Genomic DNA, 13,651 nt, shown 5'->3' with positions numbered 1-13,651 from the left:
AGTTCTAGGCAACTCAAAACAGAATGTGAGAAATAAACCTTCAACAAACCTTCAACAAAGCCAGCTGTACGGTAATTCATCGATAATTATCATGATAATTTCATAATTATCTTCGTTTTGAGCGCTTGGTTATGCTACTTGTTGGAAGTACATATTATGTTCCGACTCTTGCGTCTGTCTTTAGTGCAAAGTGATGTAAATTTTTGTTTCCTCAAACCTGTTGCATCGTTAGTGCGCATGTGACGTGTATTTCGTACGAACTTCTGTCACTGACTTTGACGCTAACGCAGTAAGCATAAATAAAGCCTCTTTCATTTCTTTTCATCACCATCATCAGGATGATTAAGTTTATTGCAGGACTAATGACACTCTCTCTGACCACCATTAATCTATGTTTGCTGCACGCGGTCGCCTTATCGCAACAAATTTCCTGATCTCATGTCCCAATAAGGCTGTATGCTGCACGCCAGCCACACGCATCCTGCCTTCAAATTAATTCTGTTTCCCTCCCAGTGGCAGTGTGTAGTTTTTCTTCTACTTTATAATCAATTACCTTTTAGACAAAAAGATTTAAATAAATTTCTCATTGATAAAACCGCGAATAATACATAAAAACATTCCCTTATGCTTTCCTAGGTTCAAGCACTGTCGGCTTCTTTCAAATGAACGTACGTTATATATTCAGTGTATGACACACCGCGCCTGTGTCCGTTCCCTTCCCTAGTTTTGCGCGAATAATTAATTAGTCTAGTTCCTTTCCCAATTTCTGTTAGATTCTTCCTTTTTCGTAATGTTAACACTGACATGTTCCCTTCCAATTCCTTATTTCCTTCTTTTCTTTCGTTCGCGTTCATGGGATTAGAGATAGGTAGGAAGTTATAATCTGCATTTCAATAACGCGAAGCAGACTTTCATTTCCGATGATAACGCCAGTGAAGGCAGCGTTCATGAAATCGTTAATATCTGTCACAGGATTCGGTATTTAATTTCGACACACTTTGCCGTCGGGGACAACCTCCTTTCTGTCTTGGGCTAATGCGCTGGAAGGGATAGAGGCTTTTCAAAGGCAGCTGGGTTTGGCTGACAGAGGTACACCGCGCAGCCTGCCGCGCAGCCTGCGGATATTAACTTGCGTTGAGCCCAGCAGCTTCACGGTTCACATAAGAACGCTTAAGTTCTCGTATATGGCTCTGCTGTGTAGATGGTTCCGACCACGCTTATTAGTAGTACGTCCATCAGGGCTGTCAGTTGTCGAAAAGTGTACTAAAGGCCTATCTCTAGTGAAAAAAAGCTGTACGATGTTATAACCTCCTACGAATTGTCATACAAATGTCATACAACTATCGTGCAGGTATCATACAAATTTCATTAATTTTTACAAAATCATACATTTGTCATACAAATGTCACACAAAAACATATAATTGTTCGACATTTGCATGATTTTTTTTCCTTTACAAGCACAATTTACTGCGTATTCAATGTACATTTCTCATTCTCTGTAGCGAACATACGTGATTTTCTCCTTACATTTTTGTTTGATGTCGTACTCCGCCGCCGTCAATGCTGCACTGTAAGAGGGAGCCAGGACCTCTCAAGCTCTCTATACAGCTTTTCCCCTGGCTGTCCTCGCAACACCTAGTTGTGAAAATAAACCTTCACCAAACCTTCAACAAAGCCTGTATGAGGTTATTGCATCAGAAAGCTTTTCTTCAGTAGGGGGGCCGCCAACAAAAGGCGTGGACACGGAGCAAAACGATTTAGGAGCGGAAAATTTCTCCCGCAACCCCATGCCGTCGCGAGTGCCCTGAACAAGCGTTCACCGCAAACGTTTTGAGAGTGCCGCATTACTTTACCAATTGCAAACAGACTTGACAGCAACCGCCTAACATAGCTAATTCCTTGAGCACAGACTTTTCCAGCGAATTCCGCTTGCAATTTTTCACTTTTCCACCGAACTCGCTTTCAGTGATGCGTCAACAGTGGCAGCGCAAATCTCACGGACACTACAACTCAATAATGCGTGGGGAACAGCGCCCCGTAGATTAGCGGAGTTCGTTCTTTGAGCGCTGAAATATAATGGCGCCATCACATGGCGCTCCTACGTTGGTTTCTTTCAGTTGAGACGCCCAGTGTCAGCGTGGCAGACGTTTGTAAATAGACAAGACGGGTTAATTAGCACGATAGTTGACTAATACGCAATCATTCACCATTCAACTTTTACACCGCCGCCTGGTAGCAGTTAACTGATGCCTGGCCGAAAGAGCAGTAGTCATAAAGGCATATGAATCGTTCGAGTTTGAAAATTTGAGGGCTAATTTGCCCACCGCCTTTCGGTTAATCTGTGTTCTTTGAAGCACATCAGATTTCAAGCGCACGTCTGCAAATGTCAGCCCCGGAAACATCACACTCATGAACAGTCCTCGCGTTATTTCCTATAGACTGTGAGAGAGAGAGAGGGGGGGGGGAGGAACTTTACTTAAGAGCTGCGTATGAAGCGTCTAGGGTGTCCTATGCCAGGGTCACCAAAATTAATTGCTCTGACAATGCTGTCGATAGTCCAGCGTCGTCCTGTGTTCCTGTTCTGTGTCTCCGCCCTTTGCGCTGGTTTTCTTTTGCAATCATGTACCGACTCGCCCAGCTCTCAACTCTACTGATACATCCTTAGTGCTTTATGATCCACTGTGGCGACGTTCCTCGTTCCTTTCGTCTTGAGATGTACCTTGATGGGCCGTTAAATATTCTTTTTGTTCATCAGTCGCCCCCCCCCCCCCCCCCCCCTCTTATACTTCGCTGCGCGAGGCATTTCACTCCCCTGTATTGATACTGCTCCAGTCTTGTTATTGTTAAATACCATAACGCCCAATTTTTGAACTGTGAATTCAAATCCGCTGTTTACTGCTTCCATTCCACAGATATCCGAGAGGAGCTGTAGCTCGCTTTGGCTATCTGCTAAAATTACCACTGCAGCCGCGTACACTAAAATGACTGTTGTTAATTCCTTGTCGACTATATGCTAAATAAACACAGCTCTAATCTTTTCTAGAGTACTATTTAGCCCTTCGCCGTTTATTTTCACTCTAATATTCTACTATGCCGCATAATAAGCTTTATTATCTTTGAATCTAGCCTTGCTTCCGTTAGGAAGCCTCGAAGTAATTTCCTCGCATGCGGGAAGTAGGGGGTTCGATCCCCATTGCCGCCGGGCACCCGCCGGTGATACAATGGCTACAAGCTTACCCCGGGCCTGGTGCTCGGCTTATACAGGGTGGAATGCTTGGGGAATGGGTCTTTTACCCCGCCTTGAGAAAAAAAAAATACCTTGTGCCATGGCGCTTTCCGGCCACAGATGTCCTTGCGCTATAAAAATCCATGATCACCAAACAAAGTAATTTCCAGCTTACATTGTCGTATGCACCTTTTACGCATGCCGAAACTTCATGGTATGCGGCACCGTCTATGGTATGGCAACCATATGGACCTGTTTTGCCTCACTTCTGTTTCTATACACTGTGTTAGTAGAAACAAGTACATGTACCATAAGATTCCATAGCGCGCAACAATGAAGGGACAAAATACGGTCGCTAAACTTCTACTAAACAATTTTTATTTGGCGCTTATAGTTTTATAAATTAACAAGCAGAGTACGAGGATGCAAGATGTATATAGGGCAGACAGGCCGTTGCCTGAATAAACGCCTCAATGAGCACCGCAGAGATGTTAGAGATTAGGAATCTAGCAGTTTGGCTCGTCACTGCCGTGTTCACAAGTGCCCACCTAAGTTTAAGGAATCTTCGGTCATAGGCAAACATGGCGACCAAGAAACGAGAGAGATAATTGAAGCCGCGGCAATGGAAAAAGCGGGGATGGTAAATTGTATTAGAAGTCCTTCTGTATCATTATATAAAAAAAAGCCATAGCTTTCTTCGATGCAGTGCAAGGGAGCAATTGTGAAACGTGCTCACTAGTAGTTTCTGGTTCTTATGTGTTTTCGTTCTTTTTACGTTTTGACAGGTCATGCTGTCGACAAGATAATCGTTGGTATATGCTCGTATCCTCATACCCTGCTTATTACTTTGTAGAGCTGTAAGCGCGAAATAAAAATCGTTTAGTGGAAGTTTAGCGCTCGTGGTGTGTCCCGTCCTTGTTGTGTGCTATGGAACCTCATGTCGATTACCCACTAGACCGAACCCTGACCCCTCAACATGTAGCACATCGTCCCTCGGTGCTCCGGTGCACCAACACCAAATTTATGCTTAAAACGCGTAGGCTGGCACAGGGCTATGCAGAAAAACAAGCCTGCCAGTCAGGGTTACTCCATCCAGCGTCTAGAAAGAAGGTCTGTGACCAAGCCCGGGAAACAGAAAGAGAGAGGGGGCGTGGCGACGTAAGGACTAGACCATCCCTGGCGGTGTGCTTCAGTTCAAAGCACGCATGCCTAAAGAGACAATCTATGACATTACGGGAGCGAGTGACCTGCTCTTAGAGGCACGCAGCAGTGTTCTATGCACCAATACAACCCAGCCCAAGTGCACCCCCCCGGTGCCCCAGCTGTGGCGGAGACGATGAAGCCATCCAGCACGTTGTCATCGAGTGGCCCAAGCTGCGGCCCGCACCCTCTTCAGCAGCGACAATGGCACCAGAGGAGACTCTTTTGACAGCACTCGTTTTGCCGACGGTGACGTCACCCGAAGCCTCTGTATCGGTGGAGGCGACAAAGCGCCGCGTTGAGGATGGGTGGCGTAAACGAGATCCAGAACGTTTTGGACGATGGCAATAACGTTGATGGCAAAAATCTTCCAAGCCTGTCGTTGTTGTCGTTGCGACTGAAGGAAGAATGAAAAGGAAAGTGCACGGGCCTGCCCACTGGTTCAAGCTGAGCCACAATCGCTGCCACGTGCAGACTGTAGGAGAGTTGAAAGACATGTGAGAGGAAAGATTGAAAGAAAGGACGCGCGTGGCAACAACCACGTCATCTGAAGCGACGACGACTGTTTAGCAACTGTGACAAGGAGCCCTCGTCATATGAGCGAGAGAACTACATCCGAGCCCCGTAAGGCCAGGAAGCCACCTCTCCCCCCGCCAAGCCTGCCCAGCAGAGGCCTGGGGAAATACTAATGCGAAATCATCACTAGGCTATGTCGGCGAAAAGGTGCCCGCTAAAGGTGTTCGAAAAATGTGTCCGCAATATGTGGAAGCAAAATGTAAAGGCAGGATTGAGGTGTCCACCGAGATGTCGAGATCTCAGAGCTACTGCGCCCTTTACTTTCGTCAAGGACATTTCCTTTCCTCGAAACACACGTTTTCGCATTCCTCCACGTAAGCAGACCCAAGTGCCCTCAGAATTTTTTAATTGTTGCTGTGGAATCTTACGATATGTGAAAAAAAAATTGCTTTCATAAACAACTTCATGATGAAAATTGCGCTTGTCCAGAATTGGTCGGTATGTTCACTACCTGAATAGCCGCATGGCGACGATCTAAGCGAGGGAGGACGGCTTGCATATTGCCCGAAAGAACCTTACAAGGTGCACACAAGCAGGCCACGACATTCCGGGATCGTGCCGCTCCTTCCATAGTACACCATTCTAGCGCTTCCGCGTCTGTGCATGCGTACTATGCATTCCCACAGAAATGGGGGTCAGGCAAACACGCGAGCGTGATCAAGAGTCCATAAAGCGAGGCTCGCGTCGTTTCCGAACGGCTAATGAGATGGCCGCGCACATCAGCGGCAATGTGGTTCTGGCAAGATTTGCTTCCTTGATCCTGCAGCCGCTGCTGTTTCGTGTCGTTTCAGGTTCCTCTCCAAGAACTCAACGACCGTTTCGGCGACCGATCGCAAATAACGGCTTTCTGTGCTTTATAATTTGCCCTTGCTTGCATAATTCGGAGCTTTCATAGCAGCGCTCTAACGCTTCCCACAGCTACCCTGTATGGTAATGACCCGGCATAAAAATTCCGAGCGCTGTTGCTTTCTCATTTTTCTGAGCGCAAAGGAGAGGACTGTAAATTTTGACCTTCCGCGCGTGTTATGGCATCAGCATAAAATATCGCTCGCCTCTCGAAGGTATGGAATGCTTCTAGATCCCATTCTCGGCGTTCGAACCCGACCGCGGCGGCCGCGTTTTTATGGTGGAAAAACGCTCGGGCGCCCGTATGCTGTGCGATGTCTGTGCACGTTAAAGATCCCCAGGCGGTCGAAATTATTCCGGAGCCCTCCACTACGGCACTCTCTACTTCCTTTCTTCTTTCACTCCCTCCCTTATCCCTTCCCTTACGGCGCGGTTCAGGTGTCCAACGATATATGAGACAGATACTGCGCCATTTCCTTTCCCACCAAACCAATTATTATTATTATTATTATTATTATTATTATTATTATTATTATTATTATTATTATTATTATTATTATTATTATTATTATTATTATTCTCGGCAAGCTAAGGCCAACATCGCCTGAACTTGAACAAAAACCCAAGCCATCCCAACTTTTCCGTCGAAATAATAGCAAGCAGGCAAAAACTTCTACTTTAGTTACACCCCTAGCGGGAATTAAAGCAGCGCCTGAGCCGACTGAGTAGGTTCATTTCCAGGCGCTTTATAAGGCAGCTTGGCACTCGCCCAAGGCCTTCAAGCTGGGCTGGTATTCTGCGGGTGTCGCCTTTTTAGATGTGTCTGCGCCAGTGCGCACTGATTAGCCCCAGAGAAGCGCGAGCTCGAGCAAATTGGCGCGCACTACAGACATCTCTGAAAAGGTGACACCCGTAGAATACCAGCTCTGGCATCCTCTCAAGCCACGCGCTGTCAATCGAAGTATTTGCCATCGTCCATCCGTTCGTTCTGCAAACCGAAACGCTATGGTCACGTTCCTGCAACATTACCGCCTTGGCCGTGCAGTTGAGCTCCTGAGTAAAGCTACAGAAGGGCGCCTTATGTGCCCAGCTCCACCTTTATGTAGCAGCACACAAAGGCGAGAAGGAAGCCTTTTGCGCCGCAAAATTTGATGAAGCGCAGGCGAGAAATTTGGAGGGGACTCTTAAGCCCTGCCTTAAGAGTGGGTTAATGGGTTGATGCCCATACATTCACAAATGTTCTTTCTCTACTAAACATTCAACGATCCCCGGGAATCCTCATACCACTCTTGGCAAAAGCCTCTCTGAGTTTTTTCGTGAGTTTTTTTACTCACGGTCAACGACGCCGACGACGAGCACGCCGGATTTTCTGTGACACGACCTCCTTAACGCTATGGCGTAAAAACGAAAAAAAAACCAGCAAGAGACAGATGCGTAGCGCGCTGCCCCAGCAGCGGCTGATCGTGGAGTCGTGCTAGCAAACCCCCTCCGACGACACTCTTGCTAGCTCCCTCGGCGGAGGAATGGGACAAGTTCTTGGCCAGTTCAAGAAAAAAACAAAGCATGCAGCCGGGCCTGATCGCGCGAGCTCAAGAGGTCGCCTCCGACTGAGGTCGCCGACTTAAGGTCGCCCCTGGACTCGCCCCAGTCCCAACTAATCCCTTCCATTTTGTGGCAATAAAGTTGTAACCACCGCCTTCTTCCCCAGCACGAAAAGCACTAGCGGCCAAATGCAACGACACGTAAAACGCCAAAGGTGGCCAAGGCAGACGAGGGTGCTTTCCGCTAAAGAAAAGCGGCTGATCATGGAATCTCCTCAAGCTCGAAGAACAGAAGCGCATGAAGACGGGGCTGCGCTAAGCAGCCGGAGAAGCTGCCTGATACTCGAGTGCGGCTCGCACAACGTCCCAGAATGACCGATAATATGATGCGCCTTTCAATGAATTTTATGCTCTCGCATAGTTTCGACGGAGACATAGACCATAAATTTTTTCTCCTCATATTATAACGGATCATGAATGGACATTAAAAGGCATAGATTTTCTATAATTTCCGCAAGAACATAAAAGCTAGAATGCAGGAGCCAGCGAATGAGAAGCGAATATATATATATATATATATATATATATATATATATATATATATATATATATATATATATATATATATATATATATAAATCGCCAAAATTGAAAAACATAACAGGATTTAATTCACGACGTTTCGACTGGAGGAGCCTTTTCGGCTGGACGACGTTTCGGCTGGAGGACCAAACTCTAAAAAGGCTGGTCCTCCAGCCAAAACGTCGTGAATTAAATCCTGTTATGTTTCTTGAATTTTTGGCGATTTATATATATATATATATATATATATATATATATATATATATATATATATATATATATATATATATATATATATATATATATATATATATATATGCACGTGATTTAAAATTTTTCTCGTTGTTTTCATCTTGAAAGCGAGCAGCGAAGGCTGATTTGAGTTGTATAGTTTTCAAATAAGGAAAATTGTATAATATTATGCTAGTACGAAATTAAATTTATTGCTCCTCTTACATAGAAAGTGTCGACTGTTTTGCGGGTTTCCTTCATGTATGTAATAACGAGCTCCTCTTTTTTCTTCTCTTGTGTGCTCAATAGTTTAAGGAGGCCTCTATTTTGGCAGTCCTGATGCCGTAGGTAGCACAAGAGGGTTCTCGCACAGCTTCCGTCCTCACCGTTCGATCGCCTACAACGTGACGCTCGCAGTAATATAGGACGTACTACGCCGTCAGCTATGAGCGAGGGCGGCGCTGGTAATCACTCTCACGGCTCGGTTACACTACTGGTCTCTCTTATTGCTGATGCGGTAATAAACGACGCAACCATCCGTAAAAAAAAAATAAAATGAACATATGGTGAAATACCAGACGGCAAACCGTTGATGAGGAATACTTTCAACTGTGTCTACTCTTTTGCCTTGTAACGGCTGCCTGGGCCTCATGAAGGTGTATACCCACAGCTTTTAGTCCAGGCAGCCGGCCAGAATTTTCTGAGAAATAAACGGAATTGAATTGAAGTGAAAATATTAAAAGAGCAAGAGCTGATTCATGGGGGACCACGGAGATTACATTAGTAGTTTCCGGTGTCGAAGAATAATTTTTTTTTTACCAGCCGAAAACAGACGAAGGTCAAGAGGAGAACTTACACAGGACAAGGCTGTGCAGGTTCTCCTCTTGTTCATCGTCTTTTTTCGGCTGGTAAAAAAAAAATTATTCTTCGACATGTCTTACCAACTGGCCCACCATTAAGCCTTGCTTTAGTTACAGATGCATGACTGGCGATGACGGTGAACTGTTTTCTACTTGTTCGAGTGTCAGTATCCGGGTGCGTAACTGAAGTGAAGATGCACAGTTATGAAAAAATGTTCGCGGGATGCGGATTTGCGAGAATAAATTACTTCTGCGTAGTCGGGCAAAGCACGCTAATGAAAAGCACGGAAGCGTGAAGAGATATGAACGTTACATCCGCTAGAACAATTAAAATGAGACAGGTTAGCGAGACACAACGCAGATATAAGAATTTGTGCCCGAATTCGTATCCCGAAAACTGCTGTCCATGACTGCGCCGCGGAAGATCCTTCACCACAAGAGGCAAAGAACGAGGTTCGGAGAAAAATTATCGTGAATAAACGCTTTCCCAACCCCGCGCCAAAAGATTACAGTATATTTATTTATTTATTTATTTATTTATTTATTTATTTATTTAGCCCTCAAATGTCCCTTGGACAGGAGTTTTACATGAGGGGTGGGCGTCTTCACAGACGATTTCAAGGGTGGGTGGCTTCACAAAAGAAAATTTGCAATGACTGTCGTGAAATTTGCCGCGCTGGACTGGTGAACCGCTTTTTCAGGCAGATCATTCCAGTCTTTCGCTGTTTGTGAAAAAAAAAAAAAACGAGTGAAGGTGCGATGATGTTCGCGCGTGCGGCGGGTATACAGACTTGGAATGACTGGTCCGGGATGATTGGCGGCGAGCGGGAGATGTAACGCTGTTATCAATTGTAAAATGATAGAACTTATGGTAGAGAACGAGTCAGGCTATTTTACGTCGAGTTTCTAGATTGCGAAGATTTGCATTAGATTTTAGAGCTGTGACACTTGCATAGGAAGAATAGTCATTAAAAATAAACCGAGCTGCCCGGTTTTGGATAGATTCAATGGAGTTGGAAAGATTAGTCTGATGAGGGCCCAAAACTGAGCGTGCGTAATCTAGCTTGGGCCTTATAATGGTTTTGTAAGCAAGGGTTTTTACGGAAGGGGAGCAGAATTTAAGATTTCGCCTTAGAAAGCCGAGAGTGCGGTTAGCCTCGTTAGATATTATCGCTATGTGAAAGGACCATGAAAGATTCTGTGTTAAGACAGATATTTATAAGATGTCACAGAGGATATTGCTGTGCTACCAAAAAATTACTTGGGGACTACGTGAGAATGACGGCGGTGAAAAGTAATTAATGACGTTTTGCTGACAATTAAAGACATTAACCAAGTTTTACACCATTTTTCTACTGTTTGATTCAAAACGGCGTTAAGAAATAGCCAGTGTACCTCTATGGGCAAAATAGTAGTGCAGATCAAGAATACAAGAAGAAAATTCGTAATATTTCACGTTAACGTTGAAATTCATTTGAATTAAGTTGATAAACAATGCATTTTATACTACTCAGGCGAGAAATCAACTGCTTCTCTATGAATGCATGCTCGTTCGTGGAATTATCTGCAGGAATTTACAGCTTCTGTCTTCCATTTCAGTGACAACAACACAAACGGGCAATCTAGCTGAAGTATAACCACTTGTGGTCGACCTGAGCATGCTCGGAAAACTACGAATTCTTTGCACGCTCATAGAAAAGGTGAAGAGATCGCGAGATAGGCGCATGCGCGCAGAGCGCGCACTGTTGAAAGCCATCCGCATCGCGGCGGTCGCGAAAAGACGCGCGCGAGGGAATTGCGCCAGGAAGACATTTTATATTTTTGTGCACGTCGCGCCTCCTATAAACTTGTTCATCTGCTTTTTATTTTTCACTGTCATCGTCTTTCTACCTTTCTTTTTCCTTTCTTTGTTTTCTTCTTTCTCTCCCTTTCTTCTTTCTATTCTTTCCTTCTCTCCTTCCTTCTTTTGTTCTTCCTTATTTCCTTCTTTAATTATTTTTCCCTTTTTCCTTTCCTTATCTCCTTCACTCCGCCTCTCCGTCTGTCTTTCTTTCTTTCTTCCTTTCTTTTTTTCTTTCTTTCTTTCCGCCTTCCGCGCTTTCTTTATATGGCAGTATTTGTGCGGAAATGCGGCAGCAATAAGCAGCTAAATTTGCGTTGCGCTGCGGCCGACGTACAGCAGTCTTGCGATCGCCACCAACGCTGCCAGTGCCGTACGACATTCGGCGTAAGCAGTAACGTAAGGAAATGAAATTTTTGGGAGCTAGACGCTCCACACTTCGTCATCTCTAACGTCATCGCTCGCGAATATTGCGTCGGCTATCTTGCTTTGACCGTGTTTGTGTTTGAGCTCTCTCGTTTTATGGTTTACAGTTCCCTGGAAACCTGCAGCGTTCCCAATATGTAATGTATTTCTTTCGTTTGTGGGTGCATGTTTCATGTAAAGTACATTGGAGGGCCCCGGGGACCAGGATGCGTCGAGAAATGTAATGCAACGCAGACGCCTGAATTTATTACCGCTCCCAACAACAGCATTGAGGAGGGCGGCATCAAATTGCGCTCTGAATAAAGAAGAACAGACCTTTTTTATATAAAGGGAGAAATAACAGCATGAAATTTCATTACTTTAGGTACCATGAAATACACACAAACTGTAATGTTTTAACTGTAACTGTGCTGTTTGAGTCTTTGTCTCTTGTTCCACTCTGCGCTATCTTCACATACCAAGTAATGTTCAAAGAGGTTAGCTTACTCTTTCACGGCCACTTCAGCGTCAACCAGCACTCTGCGCCAGCGATCTTCGCCTGCGAAAAGAAAAACGGGTTTAATGTGTTACAATAAAGACACCAGCTCATCGATTGAGGAAGATTTTTTTTCTTTGAACGAACATGTGACCATGAGTCATGTGAAACTTGTAACGTTAAGTATCCGAAATTAAATCCGGCCAGACCCTGAGACCATTCCCTGGAGGTCAACAGATCGTGACGCCGCCTGTGGACTGAGCGGACAGCCTTGCAACTTTTACCACCACATCTACGTTTTGAACAGCTTTAATGATTCATTCGAAAGCCGCAAGTGGCATGACAGTCGGCTAACCTACAACTGTGGGTCTAATATAGATGGATTTTGATATACCTTTCCTGTGGGGAACTTGGCAACAAGCACTCCTGAAATTACCTGTACCAGAACGCTGGCTCCGCGAATCTGCAGTTTTTTTTTTGGTAATTTGTGCCATAATCAGGGAGGCGTCGCTCTACTTTTACCACGGCGATGGACGTGGAGGCCGCTGTTCCTCCTTAAGAACCCGGTGAGTCGCCAGTGGACTCCCATCGAAAGCGCCTTTAACATTTTATTGACTCAAGCAGCGAGGACACTGTGGTGTACTCGGTGCCAAGTGATGATTCCTCGACAGACGACCGGTTCATGCCAGTCGTTAGCAAGAAGGTCAAGCGCAGACTGCGCAGACAAGCTGAGTCATCCTCATCCAGCCCGTCAACGGTTATCAGAGCGCGAAGTGCTCCGGCGCAAACCGTCTTGTGTGTGCCACAGGAAGCATCTGACAACCTAAGCCTTCTGAACAGGCAAGCCACCTCTACATTGTCACGGACTAGAAAACGGCAAAGTGGGCAGTGGCGGGGCACGGAGGGCTCACGCTAGGCCCACCGCCATTAAATCATTCCATCACCATCTGTCATGTAGTCCTGACCTGCTTGCCTTCACGTAACATTTGGTGGAGATGCGGAGTTCATCCTCATCCTGGTTCTGGAGCTTCGGCGTCCTGCGTGTGCCGAGGTAATCGGTCGTGTGTTCCTGTCCGCACCGCCCGGCAGTGCCCCATGCCACCAGACCAGAACCGACCACGCCGTTCACCTCAGCCCAGTCCCCTGCCCCGACCAGAAGACACGACGGCTTGACGACGACGCTGCAACTCGAACCTGTGACCCCACCGACCCTAGAAGCCGCCAAAATATTCGAATAAAGCCCCTGCCCATGCCGTTCGGCGTGTTCATGGGCCTCGGCCGTCGGCTCAACGTGACCTAGCTAGCTACTGCCCTGAAGCTTTCTGGACCAGCGCTCATCTGATCATGATCTGCTCATCTCTTTCATCGTAACGGCAAGCCCTGCATCTACTTCTATTCTGTGTTCATCCCCCTGTCACGCCCATCGTCACGTCCTACGTTTTGTCTTCACTGCCGTCCTTCTAGTTCGCGCGATCGGGACGATCGCTCGGCAGCCCCGGGTAGTGTCACGGACTAGAAAACGACAAAGTGGGCAGTGGCGCGGCACGGAGTGCTCGTGCTAGGCCCACCGCTATTAAATTATTCCATCGCCATCTGTCATGTAGTCCTGCTTTCACCTGCTTGCCGTCACGTAACAATATATCTGGAAAGCCTCATACCGGGAGCGATTAAAGACGTGAGAATAAACCCCTATAAAAACGCGATTGCCATTGATGTCAAGGAGCGGAGCGCACTATAGAAAGTCTGATCACCATCACCAAACTTAAAATATCAGCGTACGCCCACTTATCCTTCAAGGCAGCGATGCTACGGCTGGCGTAATTTACAACGCTGACATCGCCGTCTG

Source organism: Amblyomma americanum, chromosome 5, assembly GCF_052857255.1.
Source record: "Amblyomma americanum isolate KBUSLIRL-KWMA chromosome 5, ASM5285725v1, whole genome shotgun sequence".
Classification (NCBI taxonomy): domain Eukaryota; kingdom Metazoa; phylum Arthropoda; class Arachnida; order Ixodida; family Ixodidae; genus Amblyomma; species Amblyomma americanum.
The sequence above is the reverse complement of the archived record's forward strand: the minus strand, read 5'-3'. Positions refer to the sequence as shown.